The 14,722-nt window shown below is 43.9% G+C and overlaps 1 non-coding gene across 1 annotated transcript; it reads left to right on the top strand.

Moving 5' to 3' along the window:
* Positions 1-13,575: 13,575 nt before the first annotated feature.
* Positions 13,576-13,682, top strand: LOC111823636. Its single transcript, XR_002826706.1, has one exon. It is a non-coding gene; the product is annotated as a U6 spliceosomal RNA (small nuclear RNA).
* Positions 13,683-14,722: the final 1,040 nt, after the last annotated feature.

The following is a 14,722-nucleotide window of genomic DNA, read 5'->3' as shown; positions in this document are numbered from 1 at the left end:
CTAATACAACACCTGATGTGCATCCAATGATGAGGAGACTTCAGACATAATCCAAGGTAAGGGACATTCTATAAAATACCACCTGCCTCTCCAACATATCAATGTCATTAAATGAAGAGACTGAGGAAATGTTTAAGATCAAAGGGGTTGAAAGAACTGTGACAACTAAATGCAGTGCATGATCTAGAATTTTCTTTTGTTAAGGACTTAATTAGGACAATTGGCAAAATGTAAATAAGATCTATAGATTAGATCATAAACATTTGAATCTTGACTTGTTCTCTTTTCGGATTGGTTGGTGGGGAAGCATTTTACCTGCACACAGACCAAGCCCTTTCTCCTCGCTGAGCCCATCTCCATACTAGACCTCAGCCACTTCAGACCCCACTCTGGGAGGGGCTGGACTGGGCCGCAGCCAGGGTTATGTGTTCCCCACACATAACCTGTCTACCCCTGGGCCTTGTGTCCTCACACCAATGACACAGTAGCCTCTCTGTGGTGACTGTTGACAATGTAATATTCTGCTTAGCCACCAACTTTTGTCTTTTTAAAATATATTTTAGTTGATTTCAGAGAGGAAGGAAGAGGACGAGACAGAAGCATCAATGACGAGAAAGATTCACTGATCAGCTGTGTCCTGCATGCCCACTGCAGGGGTTTGTACCTGAAACTCTGGCATGCACCCCGACCAGGAATCAAACTGTGACCTCCAGTTCATAGGTCAACGCTCAACCACTGAGCCAAACCTGCCGGACTAGTCACCAATTTTTGTCAGAACAAGATTAGGATTTATGGGGAGGGAGGCTGGCCCCAACCCTTTGCCTCTTTCTCTGAATAAAAAGTTCTGTGCTAAAAAAAAAACACCCACCACACTAGCATTGTATCAATGTCAATCTTCAGATTTTAGTAATTGTATCATGGTAATTTAAGAAAATGTTCTATATTTAGTAAATACAAATTGAAATGTTTATTGGTAAAGAGGCACTATGTCTGTAACTGACTTTCAAATGGTTCAGAAAGCAAACAAAATATATTTGGGGAATCTCAGTAAAGGATATAAGGGAATTCTTTGTACTAATTTTGCAAATTTTCTGTAAGCCTAAAATTGTCCAAATAAGAAGTTAAAAAGGAAAACTGCTTTATGATGTAATCCCGTTGGAGAAATTTAAGAAAGAATAAAGAATCCAGCCCTAACTGGTGTGGCTCAGTGGATAGTGTCGGCCCGTGGACTGAAGGGTCCCAGGTTCGATTCCAGTCAAGGGCATGTACCTTGGTTGTGGGCACATCCCCAGTAGGGCACATTGATGTTTCTCTCTCACTCATGTTCCTAACTCTCTATCCCTCTCCCTTCCTCTCTGTAAAAAAAAAAATCAATTTATCTACACTAATAAAAGAGAAACATGGTAATTAGCGTACGACCGCTACCCTTCCCATTGGCTAATCAGTGAGTATATGCAAATTAACTGTCAGCCAAGATGGCGGCCGGCAGCCAGGCAGCTGGAAGCGAACATGAGGCTTGCTTGCTGCAGTGAAGGAGGACTCCAACATTCCCGCCTGCGCTGCCGGCCTCTGAGCTGGCAGTTTGAAACTTTGTAACAAAACCCCGGGATCTCAGAGCTGGAGTTATACATTGTTTCGATTATAGAACGCAAACAAACCAGCGGAAGCCTCAAAGCTAGAGCCAGAGTTAAAGCTGGCCCAGAATAAAATAAAAAAAAAGGAGGGGTTGGGAGCTTCAGTCAACAATCGCCAGCCTGAAAGCAGCCCTCAGCCCCTCACCCAGACTGGCCAGGCACCCCAGTGGGGACCCCCACCCTGAAGGGTGTGTGACCAGCTGCAAACAGCCATTATCCCCTCATCCAGGCTGGCCAGGCACCCCAGTGGGGACCCCCACCCTGATCCAGGACACCCTTCAGGGCAAACCAGCCGGCCCCCAGGCCTCTATCCTATATAGTAAAAGGGTAATATGCCTCCCAGCACCGGGATCAGCGGAGCCTCGAGGCCTCCTGGCACCGGATCAGCGTGACAGGGGGCAGCGCCCAAACCCCCTGATCACCGGGATCAGCGGAGCCTCGAGACAGGGTGCGGCGCCCCAACCCCCCCGCCCCGACAGGCCCTGCTCTGTGTGTGACAAGGTAGAGCCATAACCTCCCCATCAGCCCTGCCCTGAGTGTGACAGTGGCAGCACCCCAAACCCCTGATCGGCCCTGCTCTGTGGGGTGATAGAGGGCAGCGCCCCAACCCTCCCCCCACGGGCCCTGCTCTGTGTGTGATGGGGTAGATCCATAACCTCCCCATTGGCCCTGCCCTGAGTGTGACAGTGGTGGCGCCCCAACCCCCTGATAGGCCCTGCTCTGTGTGTGACGGGGCGGTGCCCTAATTCCCCTATTGGCCCTACTCTGTGAGTGACAGGGGGGAGCTCCTCAACCCCCTGATCGGCCCTGCTCTGTGCGTGACAGGGGGTGGCGCTGCAACCTCCCCATCAACCCTGCCTTGAGTGTGACAGGGGGCAGTGCCCCAACCCCCCAATTGGCCCTACCCTGAGCGTGACTGAGGGTGGCATCGCAACCTCCCAATCCACCCTGCTCTGTGCATGACAGGGGGCGGCACCCCAACTCCCAAATCGGCCCTGCTCTGAGCCTCACCAGGGGCTGCACCTAGGGATTGGGCCTGCCCTCTGCCACCCAGGAGCAGGCCTAAGCCAGCAGGTCATTATCTCCCGAGTGGTCCTAGACTGCGAGAGGGCACAGGCCGGGCTGAGGGACCCCCCCTTCCCCCCCGAGTGCACAAATTTTTGTGCACCGGGCCTCTAGTATATATATATATGTATATATATATATATATATAATTTTTTAAAAAAATAAAGAATCCAAATTAAAATTTTACTGTGAGAGGTCCCACAAATGTGGCAACAGATGTAGGGACATCAGTGACACCCCTTTGCCTAACAGCCCTTTGATATAGATCCTAACAAGATAATATTAGATATTGAGCACCTACTTTTATGTCGAGCAATTTGTCTATATTATTCAATTTAATGCTTACAAAATACTTCTGCTTTGGGGAATATCTAAGTTGTTGTCAATGATGACTCCTGGGTTTCTCATACGAGCCATTTACTGAAGAGCAACCTGGAAGAGAAGCTGATTTGGTTGAGAGGAGGGCTGGTTAATGGAAGGGATATCAAGAGCCTAACTTTAGACATTGTAAGTCCAAGTGCATGAGACATCTGAGGGCAGAGAAATATACAGATCTGAATTCCAGCGGAGAGGGGCTGGGAGTTGAAAAATTTGTTCCTCACTTGGTCACAGAACATTTGGGATGGTTTGTGTGTGTGTGTGTGTGTGTGTGTGTGTGTGTGTGTGTGTATGTGATTTAAAACCAAGAGGAATGGGAAACCTTGGTAAATGTCAATTGTTCCACATCAAATGGGTTTTCAGGGATTGAGTACTAGGGTAGAGGTCTGCAGAGTGGCCTTGTGTTCTAACCTCCATCCTTCTACTGTGGCTCTGAACTGAGGCCTAGGATGCCCTTTGGGAGGTCTGAAGGGAGACCACAAGAGCAGGACTTAATACTCAGTAGGTCCCCAGCAGTTGCCATTTTTCTTGATTGTGAATGCTGAACTTCTGTGTATTTTTACTCAATTTGAACTAACTACCATATCTACAAATGAATAGAGCAGGACCTAAAAGCTGAAAGAGCTTACCCGTTACTCGCAGGTGTCATCCCAGGAGTCATAGGAAGCTGGATCTCAGTCTACAACAGGAACTAAGGTCACTGACTATTGTTACAAATTGAACATGTGCCAATGTGTTGAAAGACTTACCAGAAAGGATTATAAAGGGCTCTCAAATGTATAGATAAGAATTTGTAAAGTATAAAGCAATAAACGTTAATGATCTCTGCTCTTTTTTTTTTTTTTAAGGCAATTCAGTGGAGAAAAGCTTGTTTTTCAACAAATGGCACTGGAATGATTGAATATATGCAAACACAAAAAACTTCAATCTACACCTTGCATTATGTGTTAAAAATGGCTCTAAATGTAAAACCTAAAACTAAATCTTCTAAAATAAAACATAGAAGAAAAGTTTTGTGACCTACAGTTAGGGAACAATTTCTTAGATATTGTCCTAAACATGTAAGCCATTAAAAAAAATGGATAAATTAGACTTCACCAAAATTAACGGCTTCTTTGAATAACATTGAAATATAAGCTACAGCCTAACAGAACATTTGCAAATCACATATCTGGTTATACATATCAACAATATATAAAGGAATCTCAAAAATCAATAGTAAGAAAGCAAAAACTAAAAAAAAAAGGCACAAAATTTAGATACTTCACTGAAGAAATAAAATGACAAATAGGCACATGAAAAAAATTCTCAACATTATTAGATATACTTAATAATTACTATTGTGTTAAAATACTGTTATTTGACGTTATTTGATATATAGCCATATATGACTAAAACAAGTTTTTAGCTTCTTCCTTTGTATATTAGCACAGACTGGCTAGCTCCAGAAATAGGAAGAGTATGATATCCACATTGACAATGGCTGTAGTCCAACAATAAGTGGTCCCAGAAGGAATGAAATAGGAGGGCAATGCAGTTTTGAGTCTAGTTCCAGGAAAAAAATGGATTAATCAGGGTAACTCTTAAAAGGAACAGTGTCAATAAATTGGTGGACTTATGCCCTAACCGGTTTGGCTCAGTGGATAGAGCGTTGGCCTGTGGACTCAAGGGTCCCAGGTTCGATTCTGCTCAAGGGCATGTACCTTGGTTGCGGGCACATCACCAGTAGGGAGTGTGCAGGAGGCAGCTGATCGATGTCTCTCTCCCATCGATGTTTCTAACTCTCTATCCCACTCCCTTCCTCTCTGTAAAAAACCAATAAAATATATTTAAAAAAATAAATTGGTGGACTTAGGCACCAGATTTCAGAAAGTCTTAAGAAGGAACAGAAGGTGGAGAAATGGAGACAGTGGATGAAGAAACCACACTGAGAAGCTTAGTGAAGGAAGGAAGAAGAGAGGATGACCAGAAGCTAGAGGGGAAGCTGAAGAGTAAATCCTGAGGAGAGAAATATTTGAGGCCACTGCCTCTCAGAAAGGAGGCCTGGAGCCTGGGCAGGAAGGAGGGTGAACTGAATGGTGGTTGGTGCACAGGTAATGAAAACCAGGCAGCAGGCAATTGTGGTAGACTTTATAAATCTTAGTCATAAGGACAAAATAGGGGTGGCCGAGTTGATTCTTCTGTCCAATGGAGAAATGTGTTTGGCAACTATCTTTCAATTTTCATATGCAAGAAAGAGGAAACCAAATTTCTCAGTATCTCTAATGTCCATGACTAGATTAGTGCATCCCTGGAGAAGGGCATGGACATCCATTCATTCATTCATCCATTCATTCAATAAACATTCTTTGAGGACCTGGTATATGATACATACACATCTAATAAAAGGCCTGTGGCTGTGAGGCCGTAACACGGAACGACCAAAGACTAGTCACCAGGAGGCTGCGTGCATGTTGAGGCACACGTGGGCGGACAGGGCTGCATGTGGACCCGGGTGGATGGGGACTTGACTCTGGGTTCCGCAGCCCCCCTCCCCCCACCCCCGTGCAGCGGGAGTCAGTCTGTGTCCCACATCCCACCCGGTGTGGCAGGAGTCAGTCTGGGTCCTGCCTCCCGCCTGGTGGGTGGGAGTCAGTTTGGGTCCCGCTGGTGCGGCGAGTCTGGGTCTCATGTGATATCATGCACTGGACCTCTAGTATGTGTATAATATGTTTATGTGTGTAGAATATTTTAATATTAACAGTACTGATGCTAATATGGTTAGTATCAGGAATAATACCTAATATTTACTAAATACTTACCATATGCCAGGCTTTGAAACCACATTTCACTTAATAGCTACAAAACCCTATATGAAGTAAATGGTATTATCATCCTGTTTAGAGGTGCAGGTACTGGAACTTATAGAAATTATGCAGTTTGCTGGGGAGCTGGGGAGTGATGGAGCTAGGACCAGTGCAGAGTTGCACTGGAGACTCAAACTGCTTATAAACACTACTCAACATGGCCTCCTTGCAGCCTGTTAGGATTGGGGTGGAGTGTGGTGGGGGAGGGGGAGTAATAAGGAAGTAAAAGGAAGAAAAATGAGTGAGTTGCTTGAGAACAGTTGGTTCTTAGATTCTTTCCTTCTGAGAATTTTTCCTCACCAACATTTCCCTGTTGGTAGTTAATTTACCAAGAACCTTTGTCCAGCCAAGGGGCCACCTGTCATGTAGCAATTGTCCAGGTACATCCAGTTATTACCTAGGGGGAGACCATTCCTAATTGAACACCTGTTATTCCTTGAAAGATCTTCTGTAGAGTTCAAACCTATTATTTTAACCCAGAAAGTGAGCATTGGAGGCCCTTTGGGCAAAGAGAACGATGCCACCACTGAAATCCTGTAACTTGAGGAAAACTTCAAGAGGAAATCTCAGGTTGAAGTTTCAGGAAGCCAGCTGAAGGCTGATAGGAAAGGGGGTGCTATGAGGCTCAGAGGTGTTCAAGGTTCAGAAGGGAGTGCCTTCGCTTGAGTGGCCTGACTCCCACACCCAACCTGACTCTCCCACCCTTTGAACTGGGAAGTCCTTGCTGTTATCATTGTCCTCACTCTTGTGGGCTCAGCCTTTTTTTTTATTTTTAACATCCCTCCCCACAGCCTCACAATTCCTCCATGCTGGCACCAGGAGAATGTACCACCTCTCGACTCTCCATTTCTGCTTGCAGACAGTGATTTGATTGGCCCCTCGTAAGCCTTCACCAGCCAGCCACACTGCCTGCTGCGTATACCTCCAGATGCCTTAAGTATCCTGGCCCCTGAATCTGAGGCTTGCCTAGCACTCTGTCCTTGGTGGTCATCTGGGTTGTCTCCAGTGTCCAGATGAGTGACTTCTCCAGCATCTGGCCTCACTGTGTCTTCCTCCTCTCCACTTCAGCCACCCACTTGGTCAGGTCTTGTTGCAGAACTGAAATTACAAACCCTGAAGTTCTTTTCTCTGACAGTGACCTTTACCTTTTTTTCTATCCTCTTTCCTTGTACACCTGCTCTGCAATAGCACTTCAATTTCTGGTTCCTCAACTCTTCCTTATTCTCTCAATGCCTTGGTCTGCACTGGCTTCATTGTTTCCCTATCCAGTGTGGACCTCATGTTCAACCATTTCTCTGCTCTCATAAATTTCCTCCCTTCTTCTCACCCTTGATTTTCTTTTCAGGAGTTTAGTCTATTTCCCATCTCAAGGTAACCTAGCTCCAATTTTCCTGTACGTGTGCCCACACACTGTGTAAATAGTGCTGGCAGAACAAAAAACAAAAACATCGAACCAGGTTGCTTGACTTCATTACAAAGTTGTATAAGCAGTCTTTGGCTGAACCCTAAATGCTATTTGATGGTGTGTTTTTTTAATTTACCCTTACTTACTATTTTATTCTTTTCAGCTGGGCGGAATTATTTTCATTCGCACTTTCATTCTTACAAACTCATTCTTCCCTGCACCACCTATTCTTCTATTTCTCTGAGAAGACTGTGGCATCAACTTTCCTGGAAGCTATCCATTGTCTACAGCAGTGGTCGGCAAACTCATTAGTCAACAGAGCCAAATATCAACAGTACAACGATTGAATTTTCTTTTGAGAGGAGAACCAAGATGTCGGCGTAAGGTACAGACCTGTGCGTGCTGCCTCCCACAACAACATCGAGACTACCAACTATAAAACAAACAGTTATCATTCAGAACCATGGGAAAGCTGGCCCAATGGAAGCTCTACAACTGGAAGGAAAGAAAGAAGAGCATTGAGACTGAGTACATCGTGCAGAGGCTCCAAGAATGGAGGTACGGAGTTGCACGCCAGGCGGGCTGCAACTGGATGCGCGGTTTTTTTCAGTCGGAAGGGGCTGCAGACTCTCAAGTCCACTGAGCTGGTTTGGGGCGGAATTCTAAGGTCCCAGACCCCTACGGGGAGAGGCGGGATGCCTTGCAATGGGCCAGAGAGCAAGAGTGGCTGTCTCACGGAGCTGATCGCCGGTACTTGGGGACGCGAGATGCAGAGTCTCCGAGAGGCAAGGAGTCATGGAGACGCCATTGCCCCTTGCTCCGCCCTACTCAATTTACATCCCCACCCAAGCTGTGCTAGTGGCACAAAGAGAACCACCAGTGCTTTTTCAGCCCAGCCCAGCAGAATGCAGATTTCAACTCCTCACATACATAAAGGACACAATAAAGAAGCAGAATCAGGTTTGGAGGAAGCCGGAGCCGGACCCAGCTGGGCTGGCAACGTGGAACCGCTGTACCAGCAAACACACAGGTAGGTCCACCAGATCCAGTCTCACATGGGACACTGGGAGACGACAGACAGGCAGTCTGTGCACTTGGTAGAAAACGAAATCCAAGCAAGCATACCAGATGTTCAGCCACCAGGAACGCCTGGAGATTTTGTCCAGCAAAGAGCTGCCCAACAAAGGACAGAATGCCAAACTTTGTGTTGCTGAGACGGCCCCTGTGAGGCCAAGACGGCCCCCGTGAGGCCGTGACGGCCCCCGTGAGGCCGAGGCGGCCCCTGTAGTACCGAGGCAGCCCCTGTGGGGCTGGGACGACCCCCGAGAGGCTGAGACAGCCCCGGTGAGGCTGAGGCGGCCCCGGTGGGGTTGAGACGGCCCCAGTGAGGTTGAGACGGCCCCTGTGAGGCTGAGACGGCCCCGGTGAGGCTGGGACGGCCCCGGTGAGGTTGAGACAGCCCTGGTGAGGTTGAATCGGCCCCGGTGAGGTCGAGACTGCACCGGTGAGGTTGAATCGGCCCCGGTGAGGCTGAGATGGCCCCGGTGGGGTTGCGACGGCACCGGTGGGGTTGAAACAGCCCTGGTGAGGTTGAAACGGCCCTGGTGAGGTTGAAACGGCCCCGGTGAGGTTGAAACGGCTCCTGTGAGGTTGAGACGGCCCCTGTGAGGCTGAGACGGCCCCGGTGAGGTCGAGACTGCACCGGTGAGGTCGAGATGGCCCCGGTGAGGTTGAATCAGACCCGGTGAGGCTTAAACGGCCCTGGTGAGGTTGAATTGGCCCCAGTGAGGTCGTGACGGCCCCGGTGAGGTTGAGACGGCCCTGGTGAGCTTGCAACGGCCCCGGTGAGGTTGAGACAGCCCCAGTGATGTTGAAACGGCCCCTGTGAGGCTAAGACGGCCCCTGTGAAGCTGGGAAGGCCCCTGTGAGGCTGAGATAGCCCCTGGGAAGCTGAGAAAAATACCACACGAACTCACTCATTTATGGATAATAAGGACCATTATAGACTGATGAACAAAAATGGATACAGAGGCAGAGCAGCATTGAGCAGACTGTCAAACTATAGTGGGAACTCTGGGGAGGGTTGGGGGGAGTAGGAGATCAACCAAAGGACTTATATGCATGCATATGAGAATAACTAATGGACATAAGACACTGAGGGGTAGGGGAAGCGGGGGGAATGTCAAGGGGGGAGAGGGAAGGAGACATGTGTAATACTCTTTGTAATACTTTAAGAAATAAATATTAATAAATAAATTTTAGAAAAAAAAAGAAAAATTTTTTTGAGAGCCAGATTTTTTAAACTTAAACTATATAGATAGGTACATTGTTATTAACTTAATTAGGGTACTCCTAAGGCTTAGGAAGAGCCACACTCAAGGGGCCAAAGAGCCGCATGTGGCTCGCAAGCCGCAGTTTGCTGACCACTGGTCTACACTATCATGAAAGTGCAGTAGGGAACACAGAAGGCTGATGGACCTTGGTCTTTAGCAAGGGCTAAAAACTATGCACCTATTGTTCTGTCAAGACAATAGTGGCTCAAGGCAATCCCTTAACCTGATAATTTTTTTCTGTTTTACCAAACCTTACCTTTGATATGCATGTTTGCTTTACTAAAGGGCAAATGTATATTCTAGTAAATATAAAGCTATGGGTCTACTCTAGACATTCAGGCAGCCACTCCACTAGAGAGTAGGTCTCTGCTTGGTTCCCCCATGCCTTCTAAATTTATATTTTTTGTATAGTATATTTGTTTGTGTGCAGCCCCTTCTCCAGATCCTGAATCCTTACTGCAAAAGGTTGCGGCATTTTGGTACCACGAAAGGGACACTTGGAGAAGAAGATTCGCTGGAGCGAAAAAAGTAAGTTTACCAGGAAAAGGTGGGGATCACTGAAAAAGGTGGGAAGATTCACTGCACACAAAGCCTGTACCACGCTTTGGAAGTCCTGATCCAAAATGGGCTGGAATGTTTTTTTCAAGCCAGGCTATAATGGGGAAGAATTCGATTAAAATGCAAAAATATCATTGTAAATTTTTAGCTTGTATGCTCAAGGATAAAATAATTAAAATGTCAAAAGGTACTCTCTTAAATCAAGCTCAAGGAAAATGAGTGCCCTTGTCATCTTTAACTATGTAGGTTCTTGTTCAAGTTACTTTATGCCTAATTCGTATTGGGGATTAAAAGTCTGTAATAACTAAAAAGGCCCCAGATCCTCCACTTCTAGTGTGGAGGGGCGCAGCAGCTAGAGAGGATGGAGCTGTCAGTCCTTTCACAGGGGGACTCTTTAATGCTTTGTTTGAAAATTACCATATGATGACTTGGGACAGGCAGATTTTAGCTAAAATAACTTTAGACACCAGTAAATGCTATGAAGAGAAGAATAAGATAAGATCTGTGAACAATAGGCTGAGATCTAGGCTACATTCTGGCTGTAAGTCCCAGGCAAATGTAAAGCATCTGAAAAAAATCCATGAAAAGAACTCTAATTTTTTAAGTCTTGTCTATATGTTATAGGTGCTTGTCCGTTGATTGTTGTTTTATTTGTCTTTGTTGTTTATTGTTAGTCTATTAAGCATGCCTTTAATTTAATTTAATAAGAAAAGAAACCTATGTAGCCAGGCCATTTACTGAATTTCCCCAAAGCAAACAGGATGTGGGTGTGGGGAGAAAGAATATGAGCGGTACACGTGGCCCATTAATTATAAGTCTTTTGGTGATCCTGTAAAATGGACACCCACTCTCAAGAGTGCTATTAAAAATCTAATTTTTGCCATGTTTTTATTTCCCAGTCCTTCATTTAAAATTTGGCAGAATTTAGGGATGCATCTGGGATTTCTGTACTCGTGAAGAGAAAAAGGCTGGCTTAAGAGAAAGGTACAGCCCACCTGATTTTGGATGGCCTCTTAAACTGAGCTCAATCTCTTTATGGATGCTATAGAATAAACCCGACTGTTTTTTTCTCTAAAAGATGGCAAAAATGACACAAGGAAAATATACAGGCTGTATTTAGGCAACAAGCTTAGTTCTTCCATAATAATGGTAAGTTCTTGAATAATAATGGACCACATTCCAAGGTTAACATTGAAGCCACTGAAAGCCAGTAAGTTATCTCTGTTACAGAATTTGCCAAAGTAAATGCCTAAGATGGTTATAATTGTCTTTAGAATCTCAAAATTGTTAAAACATAAATAAATAGATGTAACTAAAATGAAGGATCTGTAGTGGAGCTTTTCAGTGATAACTATAGGTATATTGATGGTGGGGGTCCAGTTACTCTTCTCCCTGTAAAAGTGGAGAACCCCACAGCAGTAACCTTAGATGTTATCTCTAAGGAAGAATGTGGCAGTTTTAAAATTCGAAGGGCTACAGGCCTGCTTCCAAAGTCTTTGATAACTTATAACTTTGGAGTTTACTGAATTAAATAATAAAAATTTATGAAATATATAGGTATTTTAAAATGACAAAATGCTGGAATAGCAATCCAAGTTTGCCTCATATGAAAAATCTAGAGGACATAATTGAATCTATTAATTAAATATGTCTTGTATTTTATTTAAAATACTAGAGGCCCGGTGCATGAAATTCATGCACGGGGGAGGGGGGGTCCCCTCAGCCCAGTCTGCACCCTCTCCAATCCGGGACCCCTTGGGGGATGTCTGACTGCTGGTTTAGGCCCGATCCCTAAACTGCCCCCCTGCTGGCCTGGTTAACCCCAACTGCCCCCCTGCCAGCCTGGTTGCCCCTAATTGCCCCTCCTGCCAGCCTGGTTGCCCCCAACTTCCCCCCTCTGCTGGCCTGGTCACCTTTAATTGCTTCCCTGCTGGCCTGGTCACCCCTGACAACCCCCCGCTGGCCTGGTTGCCCCCTACTGCCCCCCTGCCGGCCTGGTCGCCCCCAACTGTCCCCCTGCCGGCCTGGTCACCCCCAACTACTCCCCCTGTGGCCTGGTCACCCCACACAACCTGCTGTTCATTCGTTTGATCATCCCTCAGTAACCCCCCTGCCGGCATGGTCACCACATGCAGCCTGCTGTTCAGTCATTTGGTCATCCCTCACTATCCCCCCCGCCGGCCTGGTTGCCCCACGCAGACTGCTTGTTCAGTCATTTGGTCAACTCTCACTAACCCCCCTGCCGGCCTGGTTGCCCCACACAGCCTGCTGTTTGGTCATTCCTCAGGTTGTTTTGTTCGTGATGGCCCTGGCTTTTTATAATTAGGATATCCTTAAAAATATGAAGGTATTACTAATCTAAGAACTGCTAAGTATTTAACTTGCCACCTAAAATTTAAGGCTTCTAAGAGTTAAAATTCAAATTAAGTTAGGAGAAATTATATGGTTGTGATAATAAAATGCATAAAGTTTAGAAATTTATTTTTGAGAAAAATAAATCTTGAGTTTTTTCTGGAGAAATTAGTAGTTCAAAATACATTTTAGTCCTGATGTGTACTACATGTAGTAAAATTTTAACCTAAGATATAATATTTTATATGGTCTAATTTAAAAAGGAGGATTAATTCTATGGTCTGAACCAAATTTTTAATATAAAAACCAGTTTAAATTTAATTAATATCTTTTAGAATAATTACAAAAAGTATAGAATATAATATTTGGGTTATATATATTTGGTGGTCTTTCCAAGTTAAATTTCAAGACTTTAACCAAGAGATAGCCTTGAGACATTTCAAGGGTCCTAGAATGATTCAAGGATTTACTCTCTTCTTAAAAGAAATATTTTTGAACTAAATTAGTCCGATCTAATGTACTTGAAAACACGTGGGAAGCATTATCAAATAAAAAATAAAACTATGTTTTATTTATATACATATATTTTAAATGTTATAAAAGCCTCAACCTCTAAAGGAGGGCAAGACAAAGTTGCTGAATACTTCTTAAGCAAAACCAGATTATTCAGCAAGGGAATTTTAAGATAAGAAGCCTCCGGTAGCCTGCTCTTTAAATAGGCTGGGGGATGGGGCAGCATTTGTACTTCATAGGTCAAATGTATAAGTTTGCTTACTTTGCTTTTTCAATAAAGATGCCTACTTTAATTACTTAATAAATTAGCTTTTAACAATATAATCAAGGTCTCATATAAATTCAGTTATATGAGAAGCCAATATTTTTATAAACAATTGGGCCTAACAATGGCCAAAGTAAAAATTTGAATATGTATGCAAATGAGCATTAGCCAGAAAGAATACTGTTTAAAAGTAAATTTTAAGCTTAATAAAAAGGAGAAATTTTTAGTGCTCACTTTGGCAGCACATATACTAAAATTGGAACAATACAGAGAAGATTATCATGGCCCCTGCGCAAGGATGACACACAAATTCGTGAAGCGTTCCATATTTTATTTAAAAAAAAAAAGGAGAAATTTTAAAATCTCTTCCACTACTATTTACAAAATAAACTAAAAGTTATTATTCAAGCATTAAATCTCATCGTTAATAAGACACCATAAGTAAAAAAAGAGATTCATTTACTTGATATATATGCATTACAGTATTGGCCAGCATCTGAAAAGCAACCAAGTTTGTTGCTCTGTTTAAAAGAAAGGAAAAAGTTTTTAAACAAAACTCCCTAAATGTGGCCTAGAAATTACTCTGGGGGAAAAAACATAAGGAGTTTCCTTCAAATAACTGGAAAACTGTAGTTAAAAAACAATGTATTAGACCTCAAAAAGAAAAGTAAGTAATTTGCATTTTGCCTCCCTAACAAAGCTTATGTCAATATACTCAAAGACTGATAGCAGAAATCCAATTAGTGTCACTTACTATCCACACCCAAGGACAAATAAAGTCAGAAAATAAGCCTTATTTCAGACTGATTTAAATTGTCAAATTGAAATAAGTGAATATTCAGGGGAACTTAGTTGTACTAGGCAAGAACCTATTCCTGGAGCATTAACTATTTTTTACTGATGGTTCATCTCATAGTAAAGCTGCTTATCATGCAATGAATTCAGACCAATCATACTTCTGAATTGAATTAAAAGTTAAGAATTGAATTAAAAGTTATCAAGGCTGCATTGCAGAATTTTCAGAAGCCAAAATATTGTACAGGAAGCAAAAAATTGTCCCCCTTGCATGTTAAAACAGAAAAAGGGGGGATAGTGGAGAAATATCCTATAAGTAAACTACATCAAGCCTTCATCACTTTAAAATTTTTTCACTTGTAATGCTGATGGCAAGACACCCATGTAATTATACTGGTGTCAGAATAAGCCAAAGGAAAATGGTTTGGTTAAAATGAAAAAATCCCAAGTCTGGTTTATGGAAGGGTCCCTTTATTAACCTTTGGTCGAGGATATGCTTGTGTATTTCCATAAAACTTCTCCAAGCCTGTGTGGATTCCTGCAACAATGAATCTGAGAGAGGAACTGCTCACCCTGTA

Source organism: Myotis lucifugus, unplaced genomic scaffold, assembly GCF_000147115.1.
Source record: "Myotis lucifugus unplaced genomic scaffold, Myoluc2.0 scaffold_588, whole genome shotgun sequence".
NCBI classification, from domain to species: Eukaryota; Metazoa; Chordata; class Mammalia; order Chiroptera; family Vespertilionidae; genus Myotis; species Myotis lucifugus.
Note: the sequence above shows the minus strand (reverse complement) of the source record. Positions and strands in the feature narration are given on the sequence as shown.